The sequence below is a fragment of the Cucurbita pepo genome, chromosome 5 (genome assembly GCF_057944985.1).
Source record: "Cucurbita pepo subsp. pepo isolate OVF chromosome 5, ASM5794498v1, whole genome shotgun sequence".
Classification (NCBI taxonomy): domain Eukaryota; kingdom Viridiplantae; phylum Streptophyta; class Magnoliopsida; order Cucurbitales; family Cucurbitaceae; genus Cucurbita; species Cucurbita pepo.
Window position 1 is genome coordinate 10,255,323 of NC_141802.1, and position 12,545 is coordinate 10,267,867.

The 12,545-nt window shown below is 40.8% G+C and overlaps 1 pseudogene; it reads right to left on the reverse strand.

Annotated features, from left to right (window-relative positions):
* Positions 1–3,270: 3,270 nt before the first annotated feature.
* On the reverse strand, positions 3,271–4,862 carry LOC147792667 (uncharacterized; annotated as a pseudogene).
* Positions 4,863–12,545: the final 7,683 nt, after the last annotated feature.

The following is a 12,545-nucleotide window of genomic DNA, read 5'->3' on the forward strand; positions in this document are numbered from 1 at the left end:
CTACCAAACTAAAGAAGTCACTATCAAGCAGCGAGCCCTTATTAGTTTAGTAATAGTAAAGTCAAGCTAAAAAAAACGAGAGATTAACCTGCGGTGCGCTACGCCCGGCAACTCATCAAGCAATTTCTTTGCGCTTTCATTTCAGTGATGAGGTCCCAAAGAAAGAGGGAAGTAGGGCTCCTATTGACTAAAGGTGGATTCTTCGCTTTCGTTGAGAATGAAAGTAGCTATTCAGCCCCTACTACTGACTTTGTTTGATTCAAAAGGCGAACAGCCAGCCAGCCCCCCCAACTAGTCGTATGAGGTGGGGTGCTTGTGGTAAGCTGCTTTCTTTGGATATGAGGAATTACTAAAAAAAAGAAAAGGCAAAGTCTGGTATTTGACGAAGATCTTTCGATCAATAGATAGGATTTAGTGTTCGATATAGGGGATAGGATCCATCTGCTCTTTCTTTCTCAATTTGAGATATAGGATATAACGATGATATCAAAAGAAATAGGGAGATGATAAAGAATACATATCTATCTATTATTCCTCTGAGTTTTTTAGTGCAAGATGGAAACCTCTTTTTGTCATCCCTGCTGCTTTCCAGATTTTATATTGAACGGATGGCGTAGCTAGGACCTGAAAATCATCTTTGAGCCTAACCTATGTTCATACCCCTCTTTGTTTGAATCAGGCTAGTAAAGAATGCCCGCCAAGTTCAGATAAGGAAATGCTTCCCCCAACCATGAAAGGAAAGGCTCGACGAATGGAGGGGAAGGAAAATGCTTTCGGAGATCGAGATTGGATTTCTTTTTCATCAAAAACGAAGACGAGGATGGCCTACAGTGCGTCTTATCTGAAGGGAACAGGCTTTTTCGAAAGCGGTGGTATGATTGTCGGGCCCTCTTCTCGTTTTGCCCGCTGGCCTATTAGGTAGGATAGCAGTCTTCGGGCTTTGCCTGCCCTTTCTCATACTCATCAAGAATTCCGGCTTGGCCCGGGAAAGCGCTGGCAACAAAAGGAAGGGGTCCATGTAGCTACTGCGCCCGCCCCCTTCTTAGTCAATGGGTCAGCAGGTTCGGCATCCACGTCAGAAAAGAGAGAATCCACTTCAAATAACCACGACCTCTGTCTGCTAGGCTGTGTGTGGAATAGCCGAGAGCGGACCTTTTTGGATATATAATCCAAGTCAAGAGTGGAGTTACGGAAACAGCCGTCTGATGGAAAACAACTTTCACGTTCGGTTCAGACGTGGAGCAAGTTGCACCTGAGCAGGTGTTGAGAAGATCATCCAGAACTACCAGAGCACCAGACAGATATTCAACCTCATTACACTATCTGTTGCTGACTGACGAAGGAGAACCAGAGTCCTTTGATGAGGCCCTACAAGTGGAAGATTCAACTAAGTGGGAGCAAGCCATGGATGATGAGATGAGCTCACTTGAAAGGAATAATACGTGGGTGCTGATTGAGTTGCCTACAGGAAAGAGAGCTCTGTTGAACAAATGGGTGTTCAAAATCAAGGTTGAACCAGATGGCAGAAGGAGGTTTAAGGCTCGGTTAGTAGTTAAAGGATATTCACAAAGAAAAGGCATTGATTATGCTGAGATCTTTTCTCCAGTTGTGAAATTAACTACTATCCGAATTCTACTGAGTATTGTTGCATCGGAGAATTTGCACCTTAAGCAAATGGATGTAAAAACGGCATTTTTACATGGAGATCTAGATGAGGAGATCTATATGCAACAACCCGAAGGATTTGCAGCTGCAAGCAAGGAGCACATGGTGTGTAAGCTCAATAAGAGCTTGTATAGACTGAAACAAGCACCGAGACAATGGTACAAGAAGTTTGACTCCTTCATGAGCAAGAGTGGTTTCCACAGAAGTGAAAAGGATCAGTGTTGCTACCTCAAGAAATACACTGATTCTTATGTGTTTCTACTCCTGTATGTGGATGATATACTAATTGCTGGATCAAGTATGAGGGAGATAAACCACCTGAAGGCAAGCTTGTCTTCAGTATTTGAGATGAAAGATTTAGGTGCAGCGAAGCAGATCCTTGGGATGAGGATTTCTCGAGATAGATCTGCTGGCACATTAAATCTATCCCAAGAGCAGTACATTGAGAAGGTGTTGTCCAAATTCAAGATGAATAACTCTAAACCCAGGACTACCCCCTTGGCAAATCTTATTAAATTGTCAAAGGGGCAATCTCCCAAGACAGTTGAGGAACGTGAGCTCATGGCATCAGTTCCGTACGCTTCTGCAGTTGGGAGTTTGATGTATGCTATGGTCTGCACTAGACCTGACATAACACATGCAGTGGGAGTTGTTAGCAAGTACATGGCAAATCCAGGGAAGGAACATTGGGAAGCTGTGAAGTGGCTTCTGAGATATCTGAGAGGTACATCCAATACTACACTTTGTTATGGCAATGGCAAAGTAGTTCTGCAAGGTTTTGTGGATGCTGATCTGAGTGGAGATGTAGACTCCAGCAAGAGCACATCTGGGTATATCTACACTATAGATGGAACAGCAGTGAGTTGGATGTCCAAGCTTCAGAAATGCGTTGCTCTTTCATCTACTGAAGCTGAGTACGTGGCCATAGCTGAAGCTGGAAAGGAGATGATATGGATGACAGACTATCTAGAAGAATTAGGCCGAAAGCAGTGCAAGAAGATCCTTTATACAGATAGTCAGAGTGCCATACAGTTGGTGAAAAACCCAGTCTATCATTCAAGGACAAAACACATTAGAAGACGATACCATTTCACTCGCAGGTTAGTGGAAGAAGGCGATATGTGTTTGGAGAAGATAGAGGGTGCAAAGAATCCAGCAGACATGTTGACAAAATGTGTTGATGTTGGAAAATTAAAGCTATGCAAAGCCCTAATAGGTATGGTGTAGGATCAGTCTCCAAGTGGGAGAATTGTTGAGTTATGGAGTCTGCTCCCTGTATTTATAGCTTGGTCAATGGCTATATCCGGTAAAGCTATATTTGGTAAAGCCATATATGGTGAAGCTATATCCGGTAAAGCTATATATGGTACATAGCTATATATAGTAGATGGTTAAATCTGGTAAAGCTATATTTAGTAGACTGAACCATATATATATCCCGTCTAGTAAAGCTTTGAAATGTACTTTTCTATTCTCTGTACTCTCTTGTTGTACATGCCTGAAATCATCAATAAAAAATTCTTTTAGCCAGAGTTCTCCTTGCAAATTCTCTCTATCCTTCTCTTTGTGATCATCTAGATCGAGCGTGTGCGTTGTTGTGCGATCCTAACATTTTGGGGGTAGGGTACTAAAGGTCCTCAGACTTCCAGGCGGTTTTTCTTTTGGGCAGCTGTTCACCGTTGGATCTCGCCAATACAGCCCCCCATAGTTTTCGTTACCGAGATATCTTTTTTTTCATTGTTCCCAGGGATTTTTTGGGTAATCTGCTCCCATGCTGCAAACAGTCAAATCTGAACTCAAGCCTGTCGCTCTTCTTTCTTTCCTCGCGGGCAGGAAGCACACCAGCTGGGTGCCTTGCATGATTCTACTGTGTTCTTTACACTTGACTGGGTGGACAGTTGACCGGAAGAGAACTTAGATTCGCCCGGCCATCAGGCGGGCTAGTGCTTATCTTATGTGACAACACTACAGAGCGAGTGGCTCTTCTAGGCGGGCTGCTGTGTGACAAGACTACAGAGAAAGTGGCGCTTTCGTGTAACATGCTATGGTCTCAACGCCCTTACGAGGTAGTGATGAGTTTCACGTGCTCTAAGCCCGGCCCGCGCGCGGTTAGGAAGATTGGCCACAATCTGAGCGGTACCACCCACCCTACCCTACCACCTACAGGCGGTCGTCCGTCCTACAGCCACCCAAAAAGGAACTGCAGTGATCTTGAATAGGAATCCTACAGCGATAGATAGAATCCCCATAAAAATACCACTAGATCGAGCACCAGTGATTTCGTATCCGGTCAAAATCTTGGTTAATTGATCGAAGTGGGTAGCTCCAGTAGACCCATAGATCATGGAACAAATAGGGTGGGTAGGCCCAACACAACACTACACGTATAGACGCGAACCCCCCTCGTTACCGTACGTGCGACTCTCACCGCATACGGCTCACACAAAGACTCATAAATCCATCCCGATTCCACCTCTATATACTCTCCCTCTAATCCTCGATCAAACTTGCGTTCCTCAAGCGCTATGAAATGGGGGTCTTGACTTCGCCTATCGTATGTATTTGCTTGGCTTCATGCAGAACCAAGGAGGCATTCTGGCGGGCGCGTGTAGGAAGGGAAGGCCGACCACTACATAAAAGACAACGACTACAAGCAAAACCGGAAGCCACTCGCTTCTATTCTGGTTGGGATTGTCTATCGATGGGAATCTATAGATCGTAGTAATTCGCCAACCTCTATAAACTGAAATACGATACAATTTCACTTCACGCCACGGAAAAAAAGAAAGAAAGAGTGAAGCTCCCTGGGCTACGATGACGAATGCCTCTTTTCTCTTCTCTTCAGTCTACAACAAACAAGTGGGAGAGGCAGGATTCGAACCTACATAGAAAAACTTCAACAGATTTACAGTATGTCGCTTTTGACCGTTCGGCCACTCTCCCCTTCCCGGGCCGAGGCCCCCCTCAATGAGTTCGAAGAAGGAAGACCGTGCCCTAAATCAATCAATAAGCTTTTTGATTTGATTGAAGGGACTAATTACTATTTATTAGCTTAGCTAGCGTTCAGGGAGAATCCAGTCATTTAGTCAGTTCATAACAATCTCTGTAAAGCAAGGGGCAAAGCTTCTACACTTCCCCCTTCGTCGCTTCTGGCTAAGCTGCGAGTTAATGAGCAAGTGAATTAACAAACAAGCCATGTTCCTAAAAGGAGTGACCTCTATTTCTTCTTCTTTTATTCCCTTCCCCTATCCTTTCAAAGCCCATAGGTTGGGCGCTCCCGCTTGACTAAGAGTTGAGAAAGTCAGGCTCTTTCGCTGAGCGAAGCTGCGAGTCTACCCTTCTCGAGAGCCTACTTAAATAGCTTATGCTTACCAAGCCTAGTCTACAAAAAGAGGGGAGGGCTACAGCAAGCAAGCTTTCCCCCTTTCTTTGTTCTGGGTCGCGCCTCACCACAGGCACTGAATGAATGAAATGAGTGGAGATCTTCCTTCCCCCTTCTTAATTACCAAGAACTTCGTTGCCACTAGTTAGAAGCTAATTTAGACCATCCCACACCCAAAAATAACTCGGAGCCTAAACTAAAGAGAAGAAAGAGAGTTCAGTCTACAAGAAGATGGCAGAGCTTTAGCCATTGCAATACATCCATCGAGACTACCTAACTAAATCGTCACCATTGCAATACATCCATCGAGACTACCTAACTAAATCGTCACCCTGTTTTTTCGTTCTTCGAATGACGCTAGTGGAGACAAATTCCTTTCGGCGGCAGTCAGATACTAATTCAGTCTTCCCATTCATTCCCAATGGATCCTTCTTTTTCTCCCTCCATTCATTCCCAATGGATCCTTCTTTTTCTCCCTAAGAATTGAACGAACCCAGAATGACGCTAGTGGAGACAAATCGGCGGGAGTCAGATACTAATTCAGTCTTCCTATACGAGATAGGAGAGTGAGGAATCAAAACCAACAACTTGCCACTTTTGATGTCCCACGATTCTTCCCGTTTAGAAACTCAGGAGAAGGACAGGGGTTGCTAGGTCAAAAAAGCAAGAACTCGTCATTCTCCCCAAGTAGGATTTGAACCCACAACCAATCAGTTAACAGCCAACCGCTCTACCATTGAGCTACTAAGGAACAATGGACTTAAGGAAGCCCACTCTCGTTCTTTGGACCAACTTCTGACCGAACAAAATGAGTCACTCTTTTTCACATACACCGAGAGAAAAGGTTACGATAGCAAGCCCCGCCCCGGCCGGAGAGCCTCCAGGACAAGGGGGCGGCGGTCAACCATCCACTCTCAAGATTCATATGGATCAATCGATGCGTCCTGCCAGTTCGCTAAGTAGACTCACTCTACCGAGTGGCAACAAAGGCTGGAACTATTCCTGCCAAAAACAAGGGACCTACTTCTCATCCTAGGAGTTAGCAGGTATGAAAGGGTCCCCTCTCTCTCTCTCTGAGTTTCGACTACTAAGTAGCACTTCTGCTATTCTATAATAGAATGGATTTTGGTCAAGCTGAAAAAGCCCACTATTATTAGTAAGCTAGCGCGCCCCCCTTATCAAAGTCGACGTTTCTCGCTTGTTAGTCCGACCTTTTTGGATATTTGAAGAAGGTAGGTTTGGAACCCTATCCAAGGGCAAGGTGCTGGTCTCGATCTCGCTTGGTGGTGCCCTTCCCTTCTCGATGATTGATTGTTGACTCAACATGGATTTCGTGCTTGAGTTATGGGGCCCTCCCTCCATCTATCGAGTCAAGTAATTCGCTATTGGCAATTTGTCCGTCCTCATGCCATGCTTCTTCTTTCTCCGAATTGGTTCCTAGTGTCAGTCAATCAAGGTTCGCCATCAAGAGAGGGTTAGGTTAAGCCAAGCCAGCTGGTCTCGCCATTCACTTCCCCCGTCCATCGATAACAGGAGTACGCATCAGCACATATCGAACGAAAAAAGCGCGAACCCTGGATTTTCTTCCTCAATCAAAATGTCGAGCAATTTCTCCCTATTAATTCGGTCAAAGTCTCCACGGGACCCTCTACGCGGAGGTGCACCATGTTGATAGGAGCAAAGACCAGATTGTACATGTCCTCGAAGGCTGCATTCATGGCAATCATCACTAGTTTCTCCCTCATTTCTTCTTTTTTCTCTTGAATTAAGGGCTATCCATTGATTAAAGGGAGGTTTTGCTACAGTGATTCGGGCGGTTGGTGTCCTCTTCCTCTTCGAGAGTTGCGGGTCTTTCTGCATGAGTGGTAGCACACAAACTCCTCGTACACGAGTCCTAGTCGTTGCGCAGCGGTCTGTTTCCCGGCTTCGGCGATGATTATTGGTTTCATCCATCCTCGACCCTAATGAAATGGAGTATTCCATCAGTCAAGCGGTTTGGGTTCTCGGCAGGTTCCCATTCGCCTGCTCGCTCCCTCATAGTCCATTAGTGGGTAGGGTGGTAAACTGATAGATAGGGCACCCGCCTCCTCTTCAGACGTGTCCTCGACAACTTGGCGGTTGTGATATGAACTGAGAGACATCAATCATACAATATACTTCAATGAAGATGTGAAGAAAAGGTTGTCAAAATTATCAAAATATGTTTCAATTCATGCTACATTGAAGAAGAATAAAGTTTGATTGTTGCAAATTTTGGGTGGGTTATAATTTAGAGTTATTGTATTTTAAGACTTTTTATTTCATTTCGGTTACATTTACATAATGGCTAATTATGGCCATAAAGTGTGAATGTTACAACTTTTGGAATGCCTTTAATAGTTTCATTTTGAGGCTATATAAAGCCATGTATGTTGTATTTGTAAGGTAGACTTGGAAAATGTATTAAAAGAAGCATTTGTGCTTTTCTTTAGCCAATGGCTAAGTTTCTTTGCAATTCTATGTAGTTTAGATTGCATGTAGAATCATTCAAGCTCGACATGATCAATCTTGCTTGTGGAGTGATTCGAATCTCAAACAAGTGTTTGAGATATTTGATCAACAAGAGTCATTCAAGCTAGACATGATCGATCTTGCTTGTGGAGTGATTCGAATCTCAATCAAGTGTTCTTGCCTTGAGATATTCGATCAACAAGGTAATCCGAATCTTATTCCCCTTGTATTGATTCCTTATCTTATCATTTGGTATCAGAGCTTCAGGCTCAAGATCGGATATATGTTTCCTTTGCGTTTCTTCTCAATTTGATTTTTATTTATTTTCATCTTTTTAGTTTTTAATCGACCCAGAGTCCAAAATTCAATCTTTGCTCTATTTAAAATTTTGAGAGGTGAGAATGAGAGCTTCATTTGTGTAACTGAGTGTAAAAGGAGTGTCCTAAAATTTCCTTGAGTGTATACTCGTGAGGAGAGTGTTGTGAGGTCCTTCGTATTTCCATAACTTATTTTTTGCAGCAAAGTTTCACAAATAGATTCGAGGACGAATCCTCTTGAAGAAGTGGAGAATGATATGAACTGAGAGACATCAATCATACAATATACTTCAATGAAGATGTGAAGAAAAGGTTGTCAAAATTATCAAAATATGTTTCAATTCATGCTACATTGAAGAAGAATAAAGTTTGATTGTTGCAAATTTTGGGTGGGTTATAATTTAGAGTTATTGTATTTTAAGACTTTTTATTTCATTTCGGTTACATTTACATAATGGCTAATTATGGCCATAAAGTGTGAATGTTACAACTTTTGGAATGCCTTTAATAGTTTCATTTTGAGGCTATATAAAGCCATGTATGTTGTATTTGTAAGGTAGACTTGGAAAATGTATTAAAAGAAGCATTTGTGCTTTTCTTTAGCCAATGGCTAAGTTTCTTTGCAATTCTATGTAGTTTAGATTGCATGTAGAATCATTCAAGCTCGACATGATCAATCTTGCTTGTGGAGTGATTCGAATCTCAAACAAGTGTTTGAGATATTTGATCAACAAGAGTCATTCAAGCTAGACATGATCGATCTTGCTTGTGGAGTGATTCGAATCTCAATCAAGTGTTCTTGCCTTGAGATATTCGATCAACAAGGTAATCCGAATCTTATTCCCCTTGTATTGATTCCTTATCTTATCATTTGGTATCAGAGCTTCAGGCTCAAGATCGGATATATGTTTCCTTTGCGTTTCTTCTCAATTTGATTTTTATTTATTTTCATCTTTTTAGTTTTTAATCGACCCAGAGTCCAAAATTCAATCTTTGCTCTATTTAAAATTTTGAGAGGTGAGAATGAGAGCTTCATTTGTGTAACTGAGTGTAAAAGGAGTGTCCTAAAATTTCCTTGAGTGTATACTCGTGAGGAGAGTGTTGTGAGGTCCTTCGTATTTCCATAACTTATTTTTTGCAGCAAAGTTTCACAAATAGATTCGAGGACGAATCCTCTTGAAGAAGTGGAGAATGATATGAACTGAGAGACATCAATCATACAATATACTTCAATGAAGATGTGAAGAAAAGGTTGTCAAAATTATCAAAATATGTTTCAATTCATGCTACATTGAAGAAGAATAAAGTTTGATTGTTGCAAATTTTGGGTGGGTTATAATTTAGAGTTATTGTATTTTAAGACTTTTTATTTCATTTCGGTTACATTTACATAATGGCTAATTATGGCCATAAAGTGTGAATGTTACAACTTTTGGAATGCCTTTAATAGTTTCATTTTGAGGCTATATAAAGCCATGTATGTTGTATTTGTAAGGTAGACTTGGAAAATGTATTAAAAGAAGCATTTGTGCTTTTCTTTAGCCAATGGCTAAGTTTCTTTGCAATTCTATGTAGTTTAGATTGCATGTAGAATCATTCAAGCTCGACATGATCAATCTTGCTTGTGGAGTGATTCGAATCTCAAACAAGTGTTTGAGATATTTGATCAACAAGAGTCATTCAAGCTAGACATGATCGATCTTGCTTGTGGAGTGATTCGAATCTCAATCAAGTGTTCTTGCCTTGAGATATTCGATCAACAAGGTAATCCGAATCTTATTCCCCTTGTATTGATTCCTTATCTTATCATTTGGTATCAGAGCTTCAGGCTCAAGATCGGATATATGTTTCCTTTGCGTTTCTTCTCAATTTGATTTTTATTTATTTTCATCTTTTTAGTTTTTAATCGACCCAGAGTCCAAAATTCAATCTTTGCTCTATTTAAAATTTTGAGAGGTGAGAATGAGAGCTTCATTTGTGTAACTGAGTGTAAAAGGAGTGTCCTAAAATTTCCTTGAGTGTATACTCGTGAGGAGAGTGTTGTGAGGTCCTTCGTATTTCCATAACTTATTTTTTGCAGCAAAGTTTCACAAATAGATTCGAGGACGAATCCTCTTGAAGAAGTGGAGAATGATATGAACTGAGAGACATCAATCATACAATATACTTCAATGAAGATGTGAAGAAAAGGTTGTCAAAATTATCAAAATATGTTTCAATTCATGCTACATTGAAGAAGAATAAAGTTTGATTGTTGCAAATTTTGGGTGGGTTATAATTTAGAGTTATTGTATTTTAAGACTTTTTATTTCATTTCGGTTACATTTACATAATGGCTAATTATGGCCATAAAGTGTGAATGTTACAACTTTTGGAATGCCTTTAATAGTTTCATTTTGAGGCTATATAAAGCCATGTATGTTGTATTTGTAAGGTAGACTTGGAAAATGTATTAAAAGAAGCATTTGTGCTTTTCTTTAGCCAATGGCTAAGTTTCTTTGCAATTCTATGTAGTTTAGATTGCATGTAGAATCATTCAAGCTCGACATGATCAATCTTGCTTGTGGAGTGATTCGAATCTCAAACAAGTGTTTGAGATATTTGATCAACAAGAGTCATTCAAGCTAGACATGATCGATCTTGCTTGTGGAGTGATTCGAATCTCAATCAAGTGTTCTTGCCTTGAGATATTCGATCAACAAGGTAATCCGAATCTTATTCCCCTTGTATTGATTCCTTATCTTATCATTTGGTATCAGAGCTTCAGGCTCAAGATCGGATATATGTTTCCTTTGCGTTTCTTCTCAATTTGATTTTTATTTATTTTCATCTTTTTAGTTTTTAATCGACCCAGAGTCCAAAATTCAATCTTTGCTCTATTTAAAATTTTGAGAGGTGAGAATGAGAGCTTCATTTGTGTAACTGAGTGTAAAAGGAGTGTCCTAAAATTTCCTTGAGTGTATACTCGTGAGGAGAGTGTTGTGAGGTCCTTCGTATTTCCATAACTTATTTTTTGCAGCAAAGTTTCACAAATAGATTCGAGGACGAATCCTCTTGAAGAAGTGGAGAATGATATGAACTGAGAGACATCAATCATACAATATACTTCAATGAAGATGTGAAGAAAAGGTTGTCAAAATTATCAAAATATGTTTCAATTCATGCTACATTGAAGAAGAATAAAGTTTGATTGTTGCAAATTTTGGGTGGGTTATAATTTAGAGTTATTGTATTTTAAGACTTTTTATTTCATTTCGGTTACATTTACATAATGGCTAATTATGGCCATAAAGTGTGAATGTTACAACTTTTGGAATGCCTTTAATAGTTTCATTTTGAGGCTATATAAAGCCATGTATGTTGTATTTGTAAGGTAGACTTGGAAAATGTATTAAAAGAAGCATTTGTGCTTTTCTTTAGCCAATGGCTAAGTTTCTTTGCAATTCTATGTAGTTTAGATTGCATGTAGAATCATTCAAGCTCGACATGATCAATCTTGCTTGTGGAGTGATTCGAATCTCAAACAAGTGTTTGAGATATTTGATCAACAAGAGTCATTCAAGCTAGACATGATCGATCTTGCTTGTGGAGTGATTCGAATCTCAATCAAGTGTTCTTGCCTTGAGATATTCGATCAACAAGCGAATCTTATTCCCCTTGTATTGATTCCTTATCTTATCAGGTTGGTTGTTCGGTCTCCGCTTTTGGGGGCAGAAGTGCTTGGTCTCTAGGGTTTCTTCCTTTTCCTCAACCAAAACGAAAAAGGTTGTTTGTGTCAGCCTGGTCTAAGATTTGGTTATGAGCTGGCTAGACAAAGAAAGATGGATTGAAGGTCAGATAGATTGGAGTGAAAGTGGCACAGGACCTTCGATCGACCATGGGGCGTATTCAACCCTTACCGAATTCATTCTATGGAAGGGTTACGTAAAAAGCTCCTTCTCATGTATCTTGCATTTCTTTGGTTTTTGGAAGTTCCAGAATGTTGTCTTTTGATTTCCTTTGTTGGGAAGCCCCCTTTGATTAATGATCCTTCCGTGCAGCTTGCTACTGTCAAGTTTCATTCTTTGATAGTCTTTCCGAACTCTTTGACCTCAAAAATAGCCCTCAAAATAGACAGAAGATAGACAAAATTCATTCTAGGTCCTAACAGGTAAAAGAGTGAAATCTAGTGTAGGAGCTTGACCTGATGATAGTTGTAGAGGGGCAGGGTCAGGAGCTTGACCTGATGATAGTTGTAGAGGTTCAGTAGTGATTGAGTTCATGGACTCGACTCGTCAAGTTCGTTCCGGTTCAGGTTCAGTCTCATGAATCTTGAGGATTTACTGACAGTTCACTCTCATGAATAAAGAGTCTCCCTTCTCTTTCCCTTCTTTCTTTCTATCACTGTAAAGGAGAATGAATCTTGCATTTGAGAATCCATAGAATAGGAACAGGAGAAGGAATCTTTCGTACTTACAGGAGGGAGTGAAAGAAGGTTACCTTGTTTACTGTTCAAGAATAGAGGAAAAGGAGCGAAGCGACCTTGTTTACCGTTCAAGAATCAATAGGGACAATCAGGGAGAATAAATCGATAGTCTTGACTTACTCTTCCGGAGCTGTTAAGAAAGAATCGGAAAGAAGCCAGCAGTGAGACAAGGAACCGGGGACGTAAAGTGATTGAGTTCCGGAGCTGATCTTTCTTTCATTCATTT